The sequence below is a fragment of the Crinia signifera genome, chromosome 7 (assembly GCF_055691185.1).
Source record: "Crinia signifera chromosome 7, ASM5569118v1, whole genome shotgun sequence".
Taxonomy (NCBI): Eukaryota; Metazoa; Chordata; class Amphibia; order Anura; family Myobatrachidae; genus Crinia; species Crinia signifera.
This window is the reverse complement of record NC_139223.1, coordinates 145,583,543-145,595,716: the sequence shown is the minus strand read 5'-3', so window position 1 is coordinate 145,595,716 and position 12,174 is coordinate 145,583,543. Positions and strand designations below refer to the sequence as shown.

The window sequence follows — 12,174 nt, the reverse complement described above, 5'->3', positions numbered from 1 at the left end:
AATGAGCGGGTCACCACTAGTAGTGTGTCTTTGTCTGTCTCACTGGCTGCTCTGCCGGGGAAATTAAAATAATTTTAAATTCTGAACACCTCACAGTTCTCCAGTAATGAGAATAAGAAGCAGATGCTGCAACAGCCAGGCAATCAGTGTTCTTAAGGCAAGAGCTGGTATTTTAAATAGTCTTGCCTGCTCTGGTAGGCAGCAGGACCATTATAGAGGCAGCCGTTTGATGAGTTTCTAATGAGAGGGGTGTGTTGTAGAAGATCTACTGTGTCTATGTAGACAGTCATTAGGATGACCACATATGATCAAAATGTATTCGGTCGACATGTTTAAAAGGTAGACAGGTTGAGGTAGACAGTGGGTACGGTTGACAGGTACAAAAAGGCAACATGTTGAAAACATAAATTTCACAATGATGTCATGTTCATCATTGACACATCAACCTAAACTTACAGATGTCGACCTAATGCATTTTGACCTATTATCCAGATACCTGATGAGAGTGAGTATCTGATAAAAATCATTTAGTACAAGTGGAATTTGTTTTTTTTTTTAACATTTTTATTATGTCACAGTGATGCTTCATTATGTAATGGCTAGCATTACTGCCTCACAGCTATGAGGTCATGGGTTCGATTCCCACCATGGCCCTAACTGTGCGGAGTTTGTATATGCTCCCCGTACTTGCATGGGTTTCCTCCGGGTACTCCGGTTTCCTCCCACAATCCAAAAATATACTGTAGGCTAATTGACTGCCAACAAAATTAACCCTACAATGAATGTGTGTGGCCACATGTGGTAGGCAATAGAGTGTAAGCTCCACTGGGGCAGGGACTGATGTGAATGTTCAAATATTCTCTGTAAAGTGCTGCAGAATATGTGTGCTATATAAATAACTGTTAATAATAATAATAATAATAATAATAATAATGATTTTACGCCCCATACACACTAGGTGATATTGTTCACAATATTGTTCAGAAAGGGGCTGCGCGATACTGTTCACAATTCCCTATAGATTGTTAGCTTGCAGCAGGGCCCTCTTACCTCAAAGTCTATCTTTTTTTATACAGTTTGTTTTATCACCGTCTACAATGGCAAAGCGCAACGGAATCTGCTGCGCTATATAAGAAACGTTAAATAATTAAATAAAATAATATTGTCTAGTGTGGACAGCCAGCCAATCAGCTCACACGGTGCAGACTGGGTTTGAAAAAAGTCAGTTAGGAGCTGATTTTGCTGGTTGTTTATAACTCTCCACATCTGGCCCTAAATATCGTTAATGATGCGTGCTCCCGCACATCAATAACGATGAGTGATATCTGCTGAATATGCAGGTCAATTTGGCAATATAGCCGATACCGTTCAGTGTGTCCTAAAAAATATCAGCCACCCGCAGTGGTTAACTATATCAGCCGCAGTCATGCAGTGCGTATGGGGCTTTTGACAAACTGTCCAATTATATGTTATTTTTTACTAGCACATTTCTGTTTGGTTCCTCATAAACAGAGATTTTATCACCTAATCTGGTGATAATGATAAACTAAAAAGCAACACATAATAAGATGAACCAAGTAAGTTTACACTACTCGCTAGGTCAGTTTGTGGGACAGTATGTGCTGGGTCTCAGAAATACTTTGCAGTGCAATGAAATGGTTTGAGCTATATTCAGTTAACATACAGGACATAGGCACAGAGTGGCTGGACCCTGTAAAACACATTTAAAAGTTGGATGAATACCCCACATTGGGTAATATTGTGTTCATTGTATGACCCCATTAGATCGTACAGTGGCCCTGATTCTAATTGATTCGCTCCCCTGTGTTAATGCAAAACATCCATTTGCATGCGTGCAGGGAGATTTGAGGTGCGTGCGGCGTTTAAATGAAATCCAGAATTATTCCTCAGTGTGTATGGGGCTTTAAAAATGGCACGATATGATGATTGTTAAAAACATTGTTAATTAAATGTATTTTCAACTGTATTCCCAATATAATAAATAGAAAATACAATGTAAACAAAGCAAAACAACTAACATTTTGCTACTACAGATGGTGTAATGGTTAGCATTACTGCCTCAGAGCGCTGAGGTCATGGGTTCCATTCCCACCATGGCTCTGTGCAGAGTTTATATATGCTCCCCGTAGTTGCGTGGGTTTACTCTGGGTACTCCGGTTTCCTCCCACATTCCAAAAATATACTGTTAGGCTATTTGGCTCCCAAAAATTTAACCCTAGAATGTCTGTGTGTGCGTGTACATGTGGTAGGGAATATAGATTGTAAGCTCCATTGGGGCAGGGACTGATGTGAATGTTCTAATATTCTCTGTAAAGCGCTGCAGTATATGTGTGCGCTATATAAGAAACTGTTAATAAATAAATACACAATATATATATATATATAAAATATAATATACATATATATATATATATATATATATGGGTCCGGTATGATTAACCTACAATCAAAATACCGACAGCAATTGACCGACGGTCAAAATACCGACATGGCCAAAATACCTACAGATGCGTCCACATACATCTTGGCTTTTTTTCTCAATTTGTCACAACATGTAAAACACGGCTTAGCTGTTTTTCCAAATGTAGCAAGTAGATAGAGTCTAACAAATTTCTGAAGCAGTAGAATTTGTATAAAGTAATAGATTAGAGAAGCAAATTTTTTGAAAAATCACAAACCCCCTGCTTCGGGCACGGTGTCTCACTGCGCTTGGCACGCTATTATATTCCCCCTCCATGTCCACTGGGATGGTATGTACAAGTCGGTTTCAATGGGAAAAAAATTATTTCGGTATTTTGACCTTGTCGGTATTTTGACCGTCGGTCAATGGTTGACGGTATTTTGACCATCGGGATTTTGATTTTAGGTACTTTCCAACAGATCTGATGCAGCTTTGGAAGTGCCACGTGTCAGTTTTGTTGACTGCCCTGCAGAAGTTACAAACTCATTAGACATTAGAAGAGGCATTGAAGCAGAACTGACCACTACTAGTGAATGTAGGTCTCAGCCTTCATCCCCAGACACATATATAATTATAGCCACATTAATGTTGAGAGCATAAATGATGAATAGAAGCCTTGAGGCAGGCCTGCAAGAAGAAAATCAAATGCTACAAACCACAGGCCTCCATTATAATTCATTCCAATCAATACAAGATATGAAAAATAGCCTACTTTGTAAGTATATTAAGAAATGAAGAAAACATAGTTAATAAATAATTAATTAAAGTTTATTCAGTAAAAAATAAATTGGATGTTGTGAGTAATTTGTGAAAGCAGCATTCTACAAAGCTTAGTGTTAATGAAATGTTGCATATACTGTTATTGTAACAACAGGCTGCAGTTTCAATGACCTCACCAAAATGTGTTTACAGAAAAGTCATCAATGTCACTCTAGCTTTTAATGTAGGTCATGCTTGGCGACCCTTCCCCCAGGAAGTTGGACAAGTTCCCCGCAATGGGGCCAACTCCCGCAAACCCCACTTCAGTGGGAGGGTCCGTGACACAAATCACGTCACCGCGGCCTTACCACCCACTGTCTAATGCCTGAAATACCGGTATTACACAGCGAAGGGCATGGTCATGATGATGCAAATGCAATGACCACGCCTCCACTCTAATACTAACTTTGATCGCCCCATCTCCAGCTCTGCCCCTTTTGTGACATGGCAGCTGCCCAGCCCCCTACTTCATGAGCAAAGTACAGTGCTTTTAAATAAAAGGAGTTGAAACTTGGATGTGTATGTTATGTATCCTATGGGGGGGGGGGGGGGGGGATTTACTAAGATGGGAGTTGTATTTCACATGGGATGTTGGTTATAGGCAACCAATCAGAATCTATTTCTTATTTATTAAGCACTTTCTAGAAGATAATAGTATCTGATTGGTTGCACATAGCAACATCCCAATCTGAAATATAACTCCCATCTTAGGACATATCCCCCTATGTGTTACAGTAGATGTTAAGTGACAGGTGTGTGGGTGACCTTCCCCGGGTTTTGGCATAAACATCTTAGAATAATCAATACATGAAAAATGGATAAATAATGACAATTGCCTACTACAGCCCGGGTACTATATATCTGGGGGGCAGGACGAGGCTGACATTACCAATCTCGGTCCCCATGCCAGTCAAATGCAGCAATTCGTGGGTCCGCGGATTGGGGAAGGGCCTAAAATGATACCAAATTATGCTATTCACGTTATTTTTTAGACTCGCCCACTCAATGCAGACCCGACAAATCTGGTATTTGTTGCAAGGGGGGCTGCGGGAGACTTGCAGGGCAACCGGTAGGGGGGTGCTGTGGGTACAGCTGTCCCGGGCCTCTGGAAGGGCCCGGGCAGCTAATTTTACCCACTGCAACCTCCCCCCTGACTTTCTCTGCTGTGCTGCCAGCGCTGCGCTCGGTGCACTGAACGCAGCACAGTCTTCTTCAATGCAGGATGCTGGCAGCCAATTAAAATGCTGCACCGGCTTTTGAGCCAATCAGAGCTCATGTACCGTTAGCCAGAGCGGCTGCTGGTACATGAGCTCTGATTGGCTCACCAGCCGGTGCTGCATTTTAATTGGCCGCGGGCATCCTGCATTGAAGAAGCCTGTGCTTCGGTGACATCATCGGGGGGTGATGGGGGGGTGGAGGGGCCCGGACTGGAAATCAGTCCCGGGCCCCAAAATTCCTAGCGGCAGCCCTGGAGACTTGCCCACCTTTCTGGGGTGCAGGGAGGGGGACCCGATTTAAGGGATCCTCCCAGCCATCCTGGGAGGTTAGGCAAGTATGATGTACTCCAATCAGATTGTAAGCTTGCAAGCAGAGCCCTCCTATATTAAGACTGTAGCAACCCAGTTTGTTTCATTCGGATTTCCAATTGTAAAGCGCAACAGAGCTTGTTGTGCTAGATAAGAAACTGTGGTACTTATGTATTATCTGGGCTCCCATGTTAAATGCACCCCATTTTTTCATACCCCTACTATCCAACTACACATGGAGTTGATTTTATATAGTGTGGTGAGCGCAGCGAGCCACCGTGCCCGAAGCGTGGCGAGCGCAGCGAGCCCCGCGAGGGGATGCGGTCTCATAAGAAAAACGGGAGCCCAGATATTACATAAGTACCGAAACTGTTAATAAAAAAATAAATAAAATTTAAAAATTTAAAATGGCTGAATAGATCTTATAAATAGGAGCATATTAATGCACACGGTTAATAGTGTCTGTATAAAAAGGTACAAATTCAAGGATTTTTTTTTTTAATAAGCTGTGCTTTACAGTACTCACATCTATTAAAAAAAATAACAGAAGTTAACCCTTGACCCGGAAGGAGTTAATGGCACTTCATCTCAAGGTCTACGATGGAAATTTGTATAAAGCTTGACTTGAGTCACTAACAATTTTCCTTTCCACTGCAAGATAATGTTGACTGTCACATAAGAGGCTTTAGAAAGGTCTTCAAACTCTAATATTATATTACCCACATGGTAAAAATAAATCAGAAGGGACTTCCTGTTTACCTAGGCCTATAGGAGGAGTAGACACATTAAAATGCTCGTGTCTGAAACATACATACAGTACATCAAAAACCATAATGATATAAAATAATAAAGGGCAATTAATCAATGCAAGATAATCTGATTCATGGCTTACCTGTTTATTCTTCTATATTAAATGAGCAAACATTGCACAGAACATCAGACAAGGGCAGTCATCTGTTGCTGGGCACTGTGACCTGGGATGAGTTACATTTCAGCTGCTTTGATCTAGACTCTATGACACGCTGCTATGCCGTCACTGAATCTTTTTTAAGAAATGTTGACTCCAACAACATAACAGAAACATTTGAGGTTGAATTGGTTCTTTTTCTCATACAGGGGCACATGTATCAAGCCTTAACAAGAGATACAGAAATACTGTAAATGCAAGTGTGATAAGGAGAGATAAATGTCCAGCCAATCAGCTCCTTACTGACTTTTTTCAAACACAGCCTGTAACATGGCAGTTAGGAGCTGATTGGCTGGACGTTTATCTCTCTTTATCACCCTTGCATTTATCTCGTTAAGGCTTAATACATCTGCCCCACAGTTCCATAAATTGAAGGAAGAAAGGATGTTGGTCTGTCAGCGGTTACTCACACACAAATTACCCACTGACACCATTTTATAAGCAAGGCCTATGGTTTTATTAAATAAATGCCATTAAGAGTATTACACATTTCATACCACCTGTGGTTCATTGGAGTAAACAAGGCCAGCTATGTCAATGCAAACCAATATACTGTATAGGAAAATCACCAAGAATGTGCTAAGAGGCCAATAACTGTATATCTGGTCTGGTGTGTTGTAACATATTTCTACAAAACATATTTATACTTAGTATATATTTGTTTTGTTGACATCATCGAGTGATATATTTAGCTTTTCCAAACCATTGCCATACTGGTTGCCAAATCTGGAGCTATATTCATACCTTATTTATTGTTGCAGATCAGTGATTCCCAAAGGCATCTGACTCATCCAGCCTTCAGCAACACTGTCTATATATGTGTATTTGTGACCTTCACAATGATTGCTATTATCTGTGCCTATCATACTGATGCACAAGGCTGCTCCTTATGCTATAAACAGTCCCTGTATCCTTTCTAGACTAGTCGTTTCTAGAAATGGTCTCTGTCCCCCATACTGACAGCAGAAAGCAAAGGAGTGGAGGAAGGGGGGGGGGGGGGGGGGGTAGAGGAGTGACCAAGCCATGCATTAAATGCAAATACTAGACCCTCCTGTTGGATGGAAAGGCCTGCCATGCATTTCCAGCAAGGCTACAGTCCACAAAGGGTTAATTCATTAGGGCACCATAATGGCTAGATCCCTATAGGTGAAATTGTTCCTCTCCTCTTCCCTTCTGCCCATTCCCATCCTCCCTCACTGCACAAAATAACACAGTTCTCTAGTAGACAGACAGACATGCATGAGTGCATGTCTATAGGTCTATGGATTACAAGATCATATACTGTATATGTACAATGTCCCTATGGTAAGTGTATATAATAATACATGTAGGTAATTATGACATTACAAACTATTTCATTATTAAGCATCAGATAAAGGATTTCCAATCAGCCCCCATTGGAAATAATTGCAGAAAATGGCTTAGCATTAAGATAGCATGGCTACTGTATTTGGCCATAAAGCAGGTACAGTGATTCCTGGTTACAGTATGGATCGGTACAAGACTTACCCCAGCAAGGGAACAATGATCTCCTTCTGCTTTTACCCAGATGTAACCTCCAGCAGCATCACGGGATAACCTCTATGTAGTGCCCATAGGTAGATGGATAGATGGATGGATGCCTTTTAATTCCAAAAGCCTGGCCGCTGTGTGGCTCTGCTGATGCGGTGGTCTGCTCCTATTCCTCCTGGAGGGGTGAGAGCCTTCTCTGTGTCCCCCTGTATCAGGCGTGTCTCCTCCTGGATGCTGAGCAGCAGCAGCAGCAGCTCCTGTATGTGGAGGGGAGGAGAGAGGAATGATGCTGCTGCTGCCGCTGCGCACAGAGCAGGTGCAACACACGCAGCCAGAGCCAGACACCTTCCCAGGGGCTGGATGGATGGAGGATGAGTGGAGACAATAGCTGGCTTGCAAGATGCAGGAAGGTGCCTCCCAAGTATTATCTATCCCCGCTCAGAGTGCATGAGCACAGACTCCAGTATACAATGAATGCAAGCTGCTGGAGAGACATCCACTCCCTGATGTCACAATCTGCACACCCATTCCCTGTGACCTCAGGTTATTTCAGCAGCACAGCACCTGGGAAGGAAGGATGACTTTCTCCACTACTGTATGCAGGTTTGCACAATGATCGCTCATGGACCGTGCACAGTAGGATTATTAATCACATCCAGTCTCGAACACATCCGAGATCAGATAATGTGTACACTGGGTGACATGCATTAACCGTCTGATGCATAGAGATGCACAGTGATGCTGGAGAAATGATGGCACCATGACACATTGCTTAAAAGAAAGAGTTACCATGGCAACCTGATCAATAGACGCATATTGGAGTTAGAACAAGTAATTGCCATATTGTCATGAATTGGAAAGACGAATGTCCATCATTCAGCTGGTCAGCTGACTTGGTCTGGTACCATAATGGTAGATGCAGGTGCCACAGGGACCCAGAGGTGCTGAATATTTATATTGTCCCAGTTACACTATTATTACTGTTCTGTTTATAGACCTGAGGACAGGCATTTTTAACCCTGATTCTAATTAGATCAGTCCTCGCATGCAGGGGCAGATTTAGGGATGAGGGCACCCCTAGGCACAACAATAATGTTCTCAAACCCCCCCCCCCCCTACACACACACACACCTAATTGTATTATTTTTATTGATTACTTATAAGCCCTCATTTGATAATAGCCAATATAATGGATTTATAAAAAAAGCCACTAACTGTGACATGTTTTTTTGAATTATGAATACATATTTACTAAGTAGGACAGGTAACAGGGGCAGTTTCTGCATGTCCTATCCATTTACCAGCGGCGTAACTATAGCACCGCAGCCCCCGCCACCGCGGGGGGGCGCTGTGCATGTGGGGGCGCCAGGGGCTGCGGTGCTATAGTTAACCCCCCTAATCCCCCACAGACTTACCTATCGTGCTGGTCCCGGCGGCTCCGTTCTTCACAGTTCTCTGAAACTGTCTGCTGTATGGGGGCGGCCATTTTCTGGTGGTCCTCAGCAGAAGAACGGAGCCGCCGGGACCAGCGCGATAGGTAAGGCTGTGGGGGATTGAGGGGGGGTTTGCATGGGCGGCGGCGGGGGGGCAGGGAAGGGTAGGGGTGTTTAGCGGGGCAGGGGGAGCGCCCCCCCCTAACGGCGGGGGGGGGGGGGGGCGCCCAAAACGTAGCTACGCCACTGCCATTTACACTCTATTTCAGATGGAATACAGTACAGTACAGTGGATATTTTGCAGTTATTGGTACATTTTGGGCTGACAGTACTATCACAGGCATCCAAGTGCCGCCCCCAAACATGTGCTGCCACTAGACACGTGCCTAATGGGAAATTCGGCTCGGTACTTGTTTCCTAGCACGGCCACAACGATCATGATCGCGGGCATCGGGGGTAAAATCGGGGCCATCACGGGCATCGCATGCACTAAAAAATGGGCTGCGACGGGCCAGACGCGATGCCCGCGATTTCCCCATAGAGAACAATGTTAAATGCCTCAATTTACCCGCGATGACCACGATTTCCCATAGGAAACAATGTGAAATGGCTCAATTTACCCAAATTATCATAGGAACAATGGTAAATGGGCCAAAAACACCCCTGAACATTGAAATGTCCCCCCAAAAGTAGTTTACGCCACCACGTGATCAACGTGAACCCGAAGCGTGGCGAGCGCAGCGAGCCCGCGAGGGGCGGCGGTAAGCGTCCTCCGACCTTTTCATACCCCTACTATCCACTAGGGCGTGGAGTTGAGAATAGAAAGTGTGGCGAGCGCAGCGAGCCACCGAGCCCGAAGCGTGGCGAGCGCAGCGAGCCCCGCGAGGGGACGCGAATACCTGTGAAGCCCGCGAAGGGACGCGTTTACCTGTGAAGGTATCCGCGTCCCCTCGCCACGCTTCGGGCTCGGTGGCTCGCTGCGCTCGCCACACTATTCTATTCTCAACTCCACGCCCTAGTGGATAGTGGGGGTATGAAAAGGTCGGAGGACGCGTACCGCCGCCCCTCGCGGGCTCGCTGCGCTCGCCACGCTTCGGGTTCACGTTCATCGCGGGGTGGCGTGAACTACTTTTGTGGGGACATGTCAATGTTAAGGGGTGTTTTTTGGGCTTTCTGGCCCATTTACCATTGTTCCCTATGATGATTTGGGTAAATTGACCCATTTAACATTGTTTCCTATGGGAAATCGCGGTCATCGGGGGTAAAGTTAGCCATTTAACATTGTTCCCTATGGGGAAATCGCGCCCATCGCGTGTGGACCATTTAAGCATTTTTAGCCGCACATGACGTGACCGACCCGATTTTCACTGTTTTCAATGCATTTCAATGGAAAAATCGGGGACATCGCGTCGGTCGCGTCGCAGGCCACTAAAATGACCCCCGATGGCCGCGATTTGTGGCCGTGCTAGGAAACAAGTACCTTCGGCTCTGCACGCTCGTTCACACACGGGGGACCGTGTTTCTGCCCTGCGCATGTGCTTATTCTCATAAGCGCATGTGAAGGGTTTTTGTGCTGATGTCTTCGCCGACCTGCACTGTTGGCATGGGTCTCGCATGGGGGAGGGGGGGGGTGCAACATGGCGTAAGCCACCATCCAGTCTTCATCCCGGAGCCCACAAATATAGCCCACATTTATATTTGCAGGTCCAGGAGAAATCATTCGATGGTCACCGATAATGACCGATTTCCCTTGCTGCGGGCACATGCACATGTGAAGGGATGTCTTTTTATAATGGTAGGGGGGGTAGTTTTTTCGGTACTTATGTATTATCTGGGCTCCCATGTTAAATGCACCCCATTTTTTCATACCCCTACTATCCAACTACACATGGAGTTGATTTTATATAGTGTGGCGAGCGCAGCGAGCCACCGTGCCCGAAGCGTGGTGAGGGCAGCGAGCCCCGCGAGGGGATGCGGTCTCATAAGAAAAATGGGAGCCCAGATATTACATAAGTACCGTTTTTTCATCGGGGTGGGAACTCTGGGACATGGTAAGCTACGATCTTCGATCCGAACCAGAATCAAGCCCTTTATTAGTTAATTAATTACTAAATGCTTCACATACAAAATGAGGATACTGCCAAAATAGTTTGGTGACAAAATGCCATATTGAAATTAAAGTCTGTCCCTTGTGTTATCACTGTCTTCCCCATATATATTATTGCTAATTTGGATACAAATGATCATGGCACCCTTTATCACTGTACTAGTTAAAAGCCAGTCAAAGTGACGGCTCCTGCAATGTACTTTCACTTTGAGCTGTGAAAGTTTTTAGACCACAAACTCTCCACCCCCACCCCCTGTCCCTATCTGCTCACAACTCCAAACTCTGGCCCTTATTCTGATCGGTGCGGATATTCCCGCATGCGGACGGACCGCCGATGTTGATCGTCTGCGCATGTGCAGAGGTCACTCTGCGCATGTGCAGGCGATTTCGCCGCACGGATTCTTTATACGCCGCACAGGGGGCGTAGAGGGGCGTGAGGGGCTACTTAGCCTCATTACCCTATGCATACGCCCCGCGTTTCATGGGCGTTCCCATGCAAACGCGGGGCGTATGCATGGTAATGAGGCCGTGACGCGTGGGTACGGGGCGGGCATCTGACATCGCCGGATGTCAGCTGCCCGCCCCCATACATGATTTCACACGGACAAGTGTCCGTGTGGTCTTGTGTTGCGGGACCTGGTGGAGCATGCGGCCCTGCATTCGATGTTCGGCGACCATCGAATGCAGGGGCTGCTCCCAAGACGGAGGAGGCGTATCCCCGTCCAATTTCATGCGGATCGCCACATATCCGCGTACGGACGGCAGGTGGCGATCCGTATGGAAGGCGGGGATTCGCCTGCACGGTTGCGGCCGCATATTCTGATCGGGCCGCACCGATCAGAATAAGGCCCTCTGTCTTCACAGCTCCCTCTCTTCAAATCCAGCAAGTTTGTAACAGACCAGTGTCCCTGTAAAAATTGCTTTTACGTTTAATTAGTTTAGACAACAAAGGAGTAATTTGATCCATGGACTGGCCTCTAGTGGTCAGTGGTAGTACTTCACCTCATGAGGAGTAGTTAGCTTTCTATGCATATATATATATATATATATATATATATATATATATATATGACATCTATATCAAGTGCTATTCCAAACACCACATAGAAAATATATTTAAATAACCGTAGTAAATGTTCTTTAGTTACAGAGGCTTTAATATTTTGGTATTTCTCTGTGACCTCAGATGAATCCCAATTCAGTGTGGATTATTAATCTCAGGGCACTCCTCCTGTAGATCTCTGAAACAACAAATGTTCCATCTCCCATCTCCCATATGCCAAGCTTAGCGCATTTGGAAATACTACAGGTCCGTCATCAGAAGCCTAACGGGGAAATTTACTAAGCTAAAATCATAAAAAAATAGGTGTATAAGTAAATAAAAATAC

At 44.9% G+C, this 12,174-nt stretch overlaps 1 protein-coding gene across 4 annotated transcripts in view; it reads right to left on the bottom strand.

The window, feature by feature from the left end:
• LOC146020645 (sodium channel protein type 2 subunit alpha-like) overlaps positions 1–7,675 on the bottom strand; it is a 233,277-nt gene extending 225,602 nt beyond the window's left edge. The window contains exon 1 of one of the 4 annotated variants that reach the window (XM_083153906.1): positions 7,244–7,675. The gene's annotated coding sequence lies outside the window, so the exon portion shown is untranslated. The remainder of the gene's footprint in view (positions 1–7,243) is intronic. The other 3 variants (XM_083153905.1, XM_083153909.1, XM_083153908.1) reach the window with 3 other exon arrangements.
• Positions 7,676–12,174: the final 4,499 nt, after the last annotated feature.